Here is a 13,045-nt window from a genome sequence, read left to right on the forward strand (position 1 = left end):
ATATTCTAATATATGAACATTAAGTTAAAAACAGCACTTTGCATACAAAATGTATAAAATTATCTTTATTCTGTATATGTGTATAGGTAAGACAAAGGATATAGCCAACCTTTGCTTTCATGATGACAGTATGGTCTTTCAGAACAAACCTCTGTGTGTGTGTGTGTTCATTTGAATGCAGCATTAAGTGAATGAACTTGTAGAACATTAAAAAGGCAAGATATGTAGGATGAAGGAAAGGCAGAGAAGTGAGTCTAGCACTACACTGTTTTTTCACTGAGTGTTGTGTTGATAGTCAAGGGGGAGAGTAGGTGCTGGAAGATAATTCAACAATTCATTCATCCTCTTGGAATAGAGAAGCAAAAAATATAGTCCAGGGCTCAACAAAGGCCATCCTCCAGGATGTGAGGTGAGACTCTGAAAGCCTGACCCCTAGATGTCAGCACTGACTCAAATCCTAAAAGCAGACTGGAGTGATTCCAGGTGGTTACTGCCCCCAGACATCCGGCAGAAACCAACAAAATACTCTCTGGAGAAGATCACGTCTATAAACAATTTCCTACATATAATATTCAACACAGAATAAACATAACCAAGCGCTCAAACAAACAAGACCCCATGAAGAAAAACTAGCACAATACGCAGAGCAAAATGATCTCAGACAGAACACTCAAGAGGGACACAGGAAGGAGTATTTAAAAAAAAAAAAAAAGTAGAACATGGGAATGGGGAAATTTTAATTAAGTATTATCTACATGGAACAGTATAAGTGAGTGGCTATAGAATTTAAAATCTTACTAGAACTAAAATATCAGAAAATCGATCGATAAAGGGAGATGAGTGGAGGCAGAATCCTTCATTTCTATTTACAGTCATGAAATACCCCCCAGACTCCAAATTCCACCAGCCCACACAATCACCCCACTAACTTTATGGTTAGGCCCTCCCCTGATCCCTGACCAGTGTTAATGAGCCCTGTGTATCTGGAGTTTTGTCTTCCCAAAGTTGCAGAGTTGAAGCCTACCGTACACGGCTCCTTCACGTAGCATGATACATTTAAGATTCGTCTACATTGCTCCAAATACTTTGTTCACTTTTATCCTTCTTTTTGCCAGTACCAAGGTTTGAACTCAGGGATGACAGTTGCTCAGCATTTTGCTCTCACACACAACTGGCACTGTCAACCATTTGAGCCACATAAGCTCTCTCCCTAGTCGATGGGAGGTGGAGTCTTATGGACTTCTCTGACTGGTCTGGCTTCGAAGCTTGATCACCACATCCCAAGTCTCCTGAGAGTCTAGGGTGGCACTGAGTCACTGCCACCAGTCAGCTGTTGAGTAGTAAACCAGTGAAGGGATGGATGTACCAGTTTATTTATTCACCTTCCAACTAAAGAGCAACTGAATTGCTTCCACTTTGAAGGAATTAGGAATTAAGCCTCTCCAAACACTTGCATACAGGCTCACTTGGATAAATATATAGGAATGAGACTGCTGGGTAGTACTAGCTTTATTAAGTTAAAAATGCCTATAAAGCAGAAGCTCGTTATCTGATATGACAAGAAATAGGACAGGAAATAAAGCACAGGTCACTGCCCTGTGGCATCACAACTTCCTATGGATGCCATGCCTGTCTACTGGATCTGCATTCCTGCCAATTCATCAAGTAATAGAGAGATAAATTTTTAATTTTACAAATGATAAATTCTGATTTTGTGGATAAGTAGACACTACCTTCACCAGAAATTAGCATGAATTTAAAATAAGTTAATTAGCAGCTGAATGGTGGCAATAAATACAGTATTTTCATTGAAAATTAAACTCGAAGACACTTATAAAGCCTGACTATAAAATATTAAGCAATCAATAGCCATAAATACTTTCAAACAGTAGGACACAACTTACTCTACGAGAGAGAGAGAGAGAGAGAGAGAGAGAGAGAGAGAGAAAGAGAGAGAGAGAGAGAGTGTGTGTGTGTTTAAAATGTTAAGTTTTTTGATACAGGATAATTTATGCCCAATTTTTTTCAAGGCACTGAAGTAAGGAAAAAGTTCATAGCACTTGGCAAGCATCCTTTCTTTGAACTAAATCTTTAGAGCTGTTGCTGTACTTCAGACATGTTCTCTGAAACATTTTGATCATTTCCCGTTAGGGCAACCCACTGAGAAAGGACTCTAAATTAAAATGCAGACTAAGTGTCCACAAAAAAACCAAAAGTAACCAAATTAAGGTTGGGATAATCAGGACTAATGTTTTTATTATGGTTCTTGCTGACACCTGCTGGCTCAAATTTACCTTCTTCCCTGACAGACACCAATACTGTGAGAGTCTTATACAAAGGCATATAGCACATACAACAGAATCGCAACTCAAATCTCAATGAATTTACCTAAGACTAACAGCTGTCTCTTACCCGTGGTTTTAAGTCTTTTTAGTTATGAAAATTAATTCTGAAACTAAAGTTATTTTTTTAGCTACAAAAGCCAACAGATCATGTTACCAGACCTTAAAACTGGGGGGAAAAAAGTAGAAAAATATTAAGCAGGATGATTTCATTGGTTTGAGCAAACTCCAAATCCTATCCAGGTAAACTGCAAAATAAGATTATGTGTGTCCTTACTAAAACCTCCGAATATCCATCCATCCTTTCTTCCTTCCTTCCTTCCTTCCTTCTTTCCTCCCTCCCTCCTTCCCTCCCTTCCTTCTTTTCAGTGCATATGCTTGCATCTGAACAGCTGTGAAGCAGAACATAACTCTTCTTATCAGTTGAAAAACAAACACTTAAAAATACAATCACAACATACTGTGCAAGGCAGTGAGTGGGCTGGGTCTCCTTCAGCTCGACTCTTCCTGTCCAGACGCACCACTGTGGCTCAAGGTGAGGAACAAACTGCACTTGAGTCTGGCCTCACCAATAAGGCTGCACTGGAACACAGACAAAGTAACTTGTGCTCAGCATGAGTCTACTTTACTAAGAACAGGGAGAAAAAAAAGCAAAGTGCTCCATCAAGGACACCTACCAATGTAGATGGAGTCTTCCTGCTAACATCTATTACTATGCTATTACATTTTAAAACAGAAAGAACATTGGAGGGAATAGATACATCTTTTCTAGGCACTGAATCCTCTTCTATACATCCCCCTCTTCTTTTTCAAAACAGATCTACAGTGACCCATTAGTTTTAAATCCACATGAAAATTGGTTTCTTCCCCAAATTGCAATGTTCAGATATTATCTATAAATATCTTGAGTCTAACTTTCTTGGCCAGTATTAGGACTGAAGACTCAGAGCCTCACACTCTTGCTTGGCTTTTTCGCTGAAAGTCGGTACTCTACCACTTGAGCCATGCCTCCACTTCCGGCCTTTTGCTGGTTAACTTCAGATAAGAGTCTCTGAGATCTATCTGCACAACACAAACTCAAACCTCAAGTCTTAAATCTCAGCCTCCTGAGCAGCTAAGCTTATTGGCTTGAGCTACCAGCACCCAGCTCTGGGTTATAAAATCACAAATATATTGATTTAAGCTACTGACTTTTTAAAAAAGAAAATCAAGCACCTCAACATTTGCCAGTTTAAGAAGGATGACAAATTATACTAGAGCCAAAAACAGTATTATGACATGCTTTTATGTTTAGAGCTCGCTACTATACCAGCAAAATGCAAAGACTACAACTCCTTCTTAAAAATTATCTATGAACTTAAAAAATTAGCACAAGGAAGGACAAAAGGATAGCACAGAAAGTCCGGCTGCAGCCCAACTCCCAGCCCCGTGTCAAAATCACAGCTCCTTTCCTGCATAATCGTTATTAGGAAGCCCAGTGTGCTCTTTTATCAGCTCCATGGTTTCTGCCTCGATTCCTGTCCTGGGTCTTTCCTGAGGAGAAGGGATTCCACACACATGACGTGGCTTGCTGCTCACAGGCCCATCTGATCATCTGGAGTTTGTCCTGCAGCATCCTGGGACTCACTGGGTCAGAAAAGAAATCTCTGTAACGTCTCTGGTCACGGCAGCAATGTCCTCACAGAGAGAAGTTCTTACCTCTCCTAGCTATGAAAGTGGCAGGTAGAAGCAAATTCATGTAAGTAAGCAAACCAGCTCTTTTCTTTTAAAAGATGAGGTCTTTATTTTCTTCATTGCACAAAACGTATTTTCCAAAAATAAATAAACCTTTAGTGTACTTGATACTACAGGAAGATGATTCCAAGTAGCAGGCTTGAGAAACTCAGCCCTTCGGAGGGCTCATGAACTGTAATAATGTATCTTCACAATGAATCTAAAGGCATGCAATAGATCATTTCCTCAAAAAGGCTTGACTATGTGACCCTCAATTGAACCTCCTTCGACTTTAATAAACACATTCCAATCACAAAGTGGAAAAGAATAGTTATAAATGCCACGTAAGAATTCATGAAAACTTCCTCTTAAATATTTTATTCTAAAAGCATTTGTACTTCAAATATGCCATTTCTAGCCTTAAAAAGAGAAATGGCAGGAAAACTTTTTCCCAACAAATTCACTGCTTCTGTTTTTTTCTCTTGTCTCTTTAGACATTTTGAACAGCAGAGTTCTGGAAGGAACGCCATGGCTCAGTCCTTGCAGTGGCAGGAAGACCCTGGAGGCCAACCACCACCTGCCCCGAGAGGCTGTGCTCATGGCAGGACACAGGTGCTACAGTCATCAGTTTCCAACCCAAAAATAACACCTTCACAGTAATGAGTTTCCACTCCTTGGTTTCAGACAACTCACCAGTTGATTGACAGGGGATTGTGAAGTGAAGACAGCCCGAAACAATGCTCCAGCCCTCCTTGTGAACAAAGACTGGGTCACATTGTTTCTCATAGTCCTGACAACACTCACGACAGTCTTAAAATTTTAATATGATGATTGATGCCTGTGAACATTCAGAGCCTAAGCTAGTGGAACTAATGTGGAACTCTAGTGTTGCCGTGCCTACGTCTGAGTTATTTCTGGTTTGGAAATAGACGTGGCTAAAGTACCTCTGACTTTTTAGGTACGGCCAAAAAGAGTCAGCAGACTAGATGCCCTAAGGTGAATGGTTGTAATAAACTGTCCTCAGACATGAAACTTTAGCTTGATGCTAAATCCATACTACAGTGTTCTTTGTGATTGTCCCAGAGTTTATTAAAAGCCTTTGCTGAAGGAAGGGCACACCGTTCTTGTGGCTTGGAACCCGTTTGTCTCAAAACAACCTGGATCTAAGCTTGACTGTGACAGTTATGTGTTTCCAATGCATGGATCTGTATGTGAAGACACAGCTGCCACTGGCACTGCCTCTCAACACCCACACATCTCTGCTGCACAACTTAGAGGGTGGATAAATGGGGGAAGGGTAAATGGGGGTAAACAGCCTCTAAGTCACCTATGCATCCTGTTACACTACCAACAAGATGAAGTCCCAGAAAGAGAAGAAGATGAGGTCTGAAAAGCTACTTAATAAGTCAAGAAAGGCCAATAAAAGAGTCCTTCATTAAGCTACAGCCAATTCCTTATAGAGTATTAGGAATAATTGGTTCTATACAAAGAATTCTATCATTATAGTTTAAAATCTAAAGCAAGAAAAATCCGACTCTTCTTTAAAACAGCCACATGGTAAATATTTTAAATTTCTGAGATATCATCACATGATCTTTTTGCCAGTTCTACTCTGTAGTGGTAAAGCAACCACACATGATAAGAAACAGGAATCAGGGGCTGGGAAGGTGGCTCAGTGGTAGAGTGCTTGCCTTGCATGCATGAGGTCCTGGGTTCGATTTCTCAGCACCACATAAGCAGAAAAGGCCGGAAGTGGGGCTGAGGCTCAAGTGGTAGAGCGCTCGCCTTGAGCTGAAAAGCTAAGGGACAGCACCCAGGCCCAGAGTTCAGGCCCCACAACCAACAAAAAAAAAAAAAAGAAAGAAAGAAACAGGAATCATATCTGCCAATAAAACTTTACTTACAAAAGCAGGTTAGTTTTGCAAATGAAATAAGTGAGTTTTAATTAATGAATTTTAAGCAATAAATTTTCTGTCTACAAGACAGAAAATACCAACCTATTCAATTTATCTAAGAAAAATGCAATATTTACAACCTTCTGACTATAACTTTTGATATGAGCTGTGGAATAAAATTCTGTTGAAACCTACTCATTTAGGTTCTTAAATGCTCCCTACCACAATACATCCAAAAGCAATCCTGTCCCACTACAAAGTCCACAAATTAGGAAATGTTATACAATAAAAGCAAATCTATTTTATGTATTGCACATCGTAAGTAACATTCTCTACCTAGAATCTTATGGGTCACAACAACAACATGAATAAAAAAAAAATCTCCAGAGAGAACATAAGTCTAACACTTCAAGTAATCTAAGAAGCCAAAGATAGAAGCTGCTAAAAGATGAAAAGCAAAGAAGAGATTTTAGCAGGCTCCCTGGGGGACAGGAGCACAGGGATGGGTATAAATAAACACCCTAGGCATTCGGTGAAGACCCCGGAACCTCCATTCAGTCAAGGTGCAAGATATTTCTCACCAGAAAAAAAAAGTCGATCCTCTGCACCTGGTAACACCACCTACAGCCTGTAAAGATTCCATGTACAACATGTAGTATACAATGAAGGGGTGAGGGGTTACTTACTTATTTTCCTACACTTAGGGGTTGGAACCTAGAGTCTCACACTTGCTAGACTGGACACTACAATTTGAGCCATATCCCTAGCCCTGCTTTTTTGTGTTCATCAGTTTTTGTTATTATTGGTAGTTTACATTTTTCCAAGGACTTATTTCAGCACAAAAGAGTTAGAGACAGAGAGAAATATTTCCTGCAAGAGTTAAAGACTCAAAATGGTGGTTCCTATCTATAGGTTTTATTCTTTGAGACATGAGCAGATATACAAGGTCTTGCTACACTAGCAACTCCTAATCCTTAGGGCAATGATTTTGGGTAAATAAGATGGGTGAAGTTCCCCCAAACACCAGGTTAGGTGTCAGGACTTTTCCTTCTTTCTGCTTCTACCGATTTATGAAGAGTTTCCAGATTTTTTACCATTTCAAAGGAAAGGAAAGACTTAGACAGCTACTCCTATATTTTAAAGAAGTCAAATTTAGGTAGCCTAGATGGTCTCCAAATGCAGTAATTTAACATTATAAAGGAGGAATAATAAGAGTTTATTCTGTTTACTACTTAGTTTTAACTTCTGAGTCTAGACCATTTGGTATCTGTTAAAAAGTCATATGATTTTCCTGTCTCTCCATCTATATATTCTAATTTTTTCCCTCAACAACTTCAGTTCCTGATCATCTTAAAGAGGTGCAGAGAGTCACCGGTCTGTTTTCTATAGCTGCCTTGTATTGAAATGGACTTGTTGGCCCTACCTGGAAAATGGGATTTTTCCATCTAATTTAGGAGGTGGCATGAGAAATTCAGCTGACAGGAAATTCCAGTTAGCAAGCTGCCATGATCAGGCCCCAAAGATGATCAGGACCAGAAGACATCCATTTGTTCTTTCCTTGCTAGAGTTGTTTTTCACAAGTTTAATCATAAACCCCTTGATCACATTAAGAAAGAATGCAAACTGCAAGTTTAGAAAGCAGTAAAATCTTCTGATCTTTGTGGCTCCTTCAATGGTTACCACGCAGATTGTAAGATCCAACTCCTGGTTCAATTGGGCCAATTTCTATCACCCAACAATGGATGACAGCTTCCCAGCTTCCACTGCAAAATCATAGGTCCTTAGAAATCCACTCATGAACAGAAGTTTGGGGTGCCTCACAAAAAGAAGGTTTTGTAAGGATGTATTTCAGTCTAAACAAGGTTCAAGCAGAATGAAGTATACAAGAGAAAGAAACATGTTCTGTTCCCAGAATGGAAGTTATGATGCACACACAGACCTGCAAGTGTACATGTGGAAATACAACCCAGACATGTTAGATGCCCATACAGACATGCAGATGTACAGAAACAAGATGCTGACATGACAATATAGGCTAAAGAACTAAATATGAAAAGTAAAATTTTCAACATTTTGAAGAAAATACCTTCATGAATTCTAGGTAGAGAAAAACATGCTTTAGGGAAAGTACATTTATTTATATACATTATATACTTATATATTTAAACATATTTATATATACATATTATAAAATGAAACATTACTATATTCAGCTACATTAAAATTAGAAATATCTGTTCATCAAAAAAAACAACTTGGGGAAAGGCAGAGTGCTAGAGAGAGTGAGACTGTTTGGAATACATTGCAAACATGTGTAGAAATGTGACAAGAAAATCTTTCCAGCCTAACTAATGTAAGTTAATGACAGAGAAAGAGAAGGGGAAGGGACAATTGCAAGAGTGAAAAATGAGGCTGTAGTTTAAGGGGGGAAAATATGAGCAATGAATGTATCTAAGATTTATTAAGACCTCCATAAACTTTAAAAATTGGCAAAAGTAACAGATCATTTTCAGAAAAGCACTTGAGAAAAATACTTAATCTCTGTCCAAACCTAAGAATAGGAAACCATTTCATATCCATTGGATGGGTTAAAAAATATAAATTCTGGGAAAATAAAACTAAGATATGGAACAACTCAAACTCATAAACCACTGTTGGGAATGTTAGAAAACATCTATGTGGTATAAAACTCACCATATCCTCCCACAGCTACACACTCCAAGAAAACTCAAAGGTGCACAAAGACATACCTAAGAAAGTTCAGGGGGCTGAGAAGGTGGCTCGATGGTAGCGTGCTTGCCTCGCATGCATGAGGCCCTGTGTTTGATTCCTCAGCACCACATACACAGAAAAAGCCAGAAGTAGTGCTGTGGCTCAAGTGGTAGAGCACTAGCCTTGAGCAAAAATGGCTCAGGGACAGTGCCCAAGCCCTGAGTTCAAGCCCCATGACCGGCAAAAAAAAAAAATACAGTTCATGGACAGAGCCCAGGCTCTGAGTTCAAGCTCTAGGACAGGAACACACCAAAAAAGGAATTTCAGGCCGTGGCCTGGCACCAGTGGCTCACCTGCAACAACGGATCCCAGCAACAATGGGAAGCATAAAGTAGGCAGAATGGAGTGCACAGTGCACCAAGACCGGAGTGAGACGCTACCCTAAGAACAACCAGTGAAGCCAGGCGCCTGTGGCTCACAGCTATAATCCTAGCTACTCAGGAGGCTGAGATCTGAGGATCACAGTTCCGAAGCCAGCCCAGCCAGGGAAGTCTGTGAAACTCATCTCCAATAAACTACTCAGAAAAAGCCAGACGTGGTGCTATGGCTCAAGTGGTGGAGTGCCAGCCTTGAGCACAAAGAGGCTCAGAGACAGCACCCAGGCCCTGAGTTCAAGACCCAAGACTGGCAAAAAAAAATTGAAAACCAGTTGCTAGAGATGGCTCAGCAGTATTAACAGAGGCTAGTAAGCACAAGGTCCTGATCCACAGATCCTACCACCAGCAAATTATATAAACATTTATATATATACATATATATGTATTTATTTAGATGCATATAAATATATTATAGATTTATATATAATGTAATACATGGGAAAATAGCAAAGACATTACTATATAACTCATGATAACCCATTTGCTGTTTATCTAACAGAAAGCTCTGAAAAAGTCTTCTACAGTTCAGAATGCCCACAATCTCAATAAAAGCCTTACAAATTCCATTTGTTCATAACAAAACAAAAATTGCCATCATTTTCTTCCCAGATCAAGTGCTTAATAAATGACAGAAATTTTAAAAACACAAAAAAAGGACAACATATTTCTAGGGAAGAATAATAAATTTCTAAATTTGTAATTCCAGTAGTAATTACTTCATTACAAATATTTGTACATTTAATACTACAAAAAGACCAGTGTAGCAGTACCTAATTATAATCCCAGCACTTGGGAGGCTGAGTCAGAATGATCACAAGACAACCAACACTACATGGCAAGATCTTACCTCAAAAATGAGGGGTAGGGGGAGGCAGGAACTGAGCTACAGATTTGTTGTTGTTGTTAGAGAGACCAGGACTTTAGGGAACACCTCTAAACACACACAGAAGCTTCCCCTGTCTTCTAGATTTGATTCTGTCCAATTCTATTTAGTAAAGCTGTACTTTTTCACTCTAGCATTCCATAAAGCAACACGTTCTTTTACTGTTTGGGGGAAAGACCTCATCTACCTAGGTTGGCATGATAGCACTGATCCCCACCTCTAGCCCTGTTTTGCACTGATTATTTTTAGGATGGGGTCCAGATTTCATTTCATTCTGGTCCAGAAGCTAGCCTGAGCCCCAACCTGCCCACTCAGCTTCCCATCACTGCTGGAAACACAGACACAGCACTGCATCCAGCTTCCTTCCCTGGGAGGCAAAGTCTCTCAAGACTTTTCTACCCAGGATGACCTGGAACCATGTTCCTCCCAATCTCGGCCTCCTACATGGCACATGGCACAGGATGACAGGATGAGTGCCGTGGCCCCCGGCCTTGCAAACCTTCCTGCCTGTGTGGGCTTAAACCGTGACCCCTTTCTCTGCCTGCAGAGAAGGTGGGATTACAGGGTGTGAGCCACCAACATCCGACTAAAACAGCATATTCTTAATAAATGTTTATGCTGTTAAAGCATACATCATCTGAAACGTTAAAGAATAACCATAACCCCACCGTTCCACGAGTTTGGGTTTGCTAGCTAGCAGATGCACACATTCAGGGGAGAGGAGACGTTGAAACTGGGGAATGTCTGAAAGTGCGCCATGTTCAATGCAACTGACAGAACAGAATGCTAGCAGTGCCACGTAGAAGAGCAGCCAAGATGCTCTCCTAACAGGTTGCAGAGCAAATCTTGAGAATAATTCTGATATTATTTAAAGCTAAGTTTTCATCTAATTCATTTTTTTTTTAAAAAAAAGGCAAACACCTTTGGCACTGAAACGACTTACGGTTTAGAAGTCATTTACGGGTCTTCAAATTTAGAGAAGCACTTGTTTGTATAGGAAGACAGATTTAGTATTTAACCACAATATGATCTTTTTTCAACAAATGAAATCTAGAGATAAGTTTAACCTTTGAATTCTTTACTATACAAATTATTTAAATCTAACAACATGATTTTTTTTCCCCTTTGGTCAGTTGTGGGGCTTGAACTCAGGGCCTTGGCACTGTCCCTGAGCTCTTTTGCTCAAGGCCAGTGCCTTACTACTTTGAGTCACCACTTCACTTCCAGGTTTCTGATTGTTAATTGGAGATAAGAGTCTCACTGACTTTCCTGCCTAGGCTGGCTCTGAATCATGATCCTCAGATTTCAGCTACTTCTGAGTAGCTAGAATTACAGGTGTGAGCCACAGGTGTCCATCTTAATTGGTATTTTAATTCATCATAGTTACAATTTATAATTTATCATCATCTAAGGCTAGCAGCTATCCTGAGTATAGTACTAAAAACAGTGCTGCCCAAGAAGTAATGAATAAAATAACTTTAAGTTGTCATATCCAAACAAATATTTTGTTTGTTTGTTTGCAGGTGATCCTGGGCTTGAACTCAGAGCCCAGGCACTGTCCTTGAGCTCTTTTGCTCAAGGCTAGAATGCTACCAGTTGAGCCACAACCCCACTTCTGGCTTCTGGGGTAGTTAGTTGGAGATGAGTCTCTCACAGGTCTGGGCTTGCTTCAAACCATGATCCTCAGATCTCAGCCTCCTGAGTAGCTAGGATTACAGGCGTGAGCACCAGGACCCAGCAGGACCCAAAGAAATACTTCTAAAACACAAAATTTCCCTTCATCTTAAAAACCCTTAACGTTCATCTGAATGTTTAAAGAGGCCCCTAAGTGGGTCATGAGATGTTCCCAGGCTGAGAAGCTGTATACAAATCGTTCCCTGGAAAGAATTTTCAACCCAAAGTTCTAAATTCCAACTTCAGGATTAATAACGGAAAGTCTGACCTAGCACAAGCCTGACTACAGTGAAGCTCAGAAGCTGCACACTGCTCACTGTTTGTCCTACACCGTTACAGCCAACGGAATGTACCGTTCCTCTCAGTGATGCCCTAAACACAACTTACCAAACTCCAGTTCAAGTGAGAATTTAAGACGTCAAAAGTAAGCAGGAAACTTTTAAAGGGCTACTTCAAATAGCATTCTTTTCTTCTGTTCTCCTGCTTGACACTCAAACCCACAAAATCAAAAAGTGTTCTAGGCTGAACTACATTTCTACACTGACATTCTTTCCCGAGCAAGCTATTTACAGGATTTCAAGACCTCCAGAGAGAAATAATTCGGCTAAAATGTCCACAGGCACACACACCACTGCTTCAGCAGAGACACAGAAAACAGGTATAGGCCCCAGGTCTGGTTCGAGCCCTTCCGCACAGACCAGCTTCACAAGCACTCAGGATGACTCAGCGTCATCAAGTACGAACATGCTTTCTTAATTCTGAAAGAAGAACTCACATGTAAAATGATGCCACATTATTTCATATGCAGTACTCAGAAAATTCTTAGGCTCCTATTCTATGAATACTATCAATGGTTAGGATTATGAGGAGAGTGCTTCTGAATGGTCTCAGGGAATGGGCCAGGGCACGAGGTCCAGCCATCTTCTGACCCTGACCCCCTTCTACCGCCAATGGCACAGGCGGACATGACCACAGTGTGACTTCAGGGCAGTCACCCGCTGCCTGGCAAGAGGGGCAGGTGCGCTTGCTACTTGCTACACAACAGACTGAGCCCTTAACTTTGGATTCCTCACTCATCCTCTGCACAGACAGCAACCAGGTCTGTGGGCAAGACAATCAGCACTGCTCCGCTGTTCTTTAGAAAGCCGTAGCTCTCCTACGTTTATCTCCATAGGCAATGTGCTAAGAAGCCATGTCGTCTACAATCTTGTTAGTCCAAACAGTCTCTACAAAGTCTTCCCTTTAAAGGAAAAAAAAAAAGTACATCAAACAGATCTCTATGATGGGTCAACAACCGTTTTGGAATGCCCTTTCCAAAAGCCAGGCAGAAGCAATTGGACATGGCTATTAAAACAGAGACTGAAGCCAGGTGCCAGTGGCTCACACCTG

General features: G+C 40.5%; 1 protein-coding gene across 3 annotated transcripts in view; it reads right to left on the bottom strand.

The window, feature by feature from the left end:
- The window catches only part of Nek7 (NIMA related kinase 7), a 124,325-nt gene that overhangs the window by 79,033 nt on the left and 32,247 nt on the right, over nucleotides 1–13,045 (bottom strand). The window contains exon 1 of one of the 3 annotated variants that reach the window (XM_042701166.1): nucleotides 12,044–12,063. The exons of the other annotated variants lie outside the window; for them this stretch is intronic. The gene's annotated coding sequence lies outside the window, so the exon portion shown is untranslated. Of the gene's footprint in view, nucleotides 1–12,043; nucleotides 12,064–13,045 lie in introns of those variants that run through there. 3 annotated transcript variants of the gene reach the window in all.

Source organism: Dipodomys spectabilis, unplaced genomic scaffold, assembly GCF_019054845.1.
Source record: "Dipodomys spectabilis isolate Male_0828 unplaced genomic scaffold, ASM1905484v1 ptg000288l, whole genome shotgun sequence".
NCBI lineage: Eukaryota > Metazoa > Chordata > Mammalia > Rodentia > Heteromyidae > Dipodomys > Dipodomys spectabilis.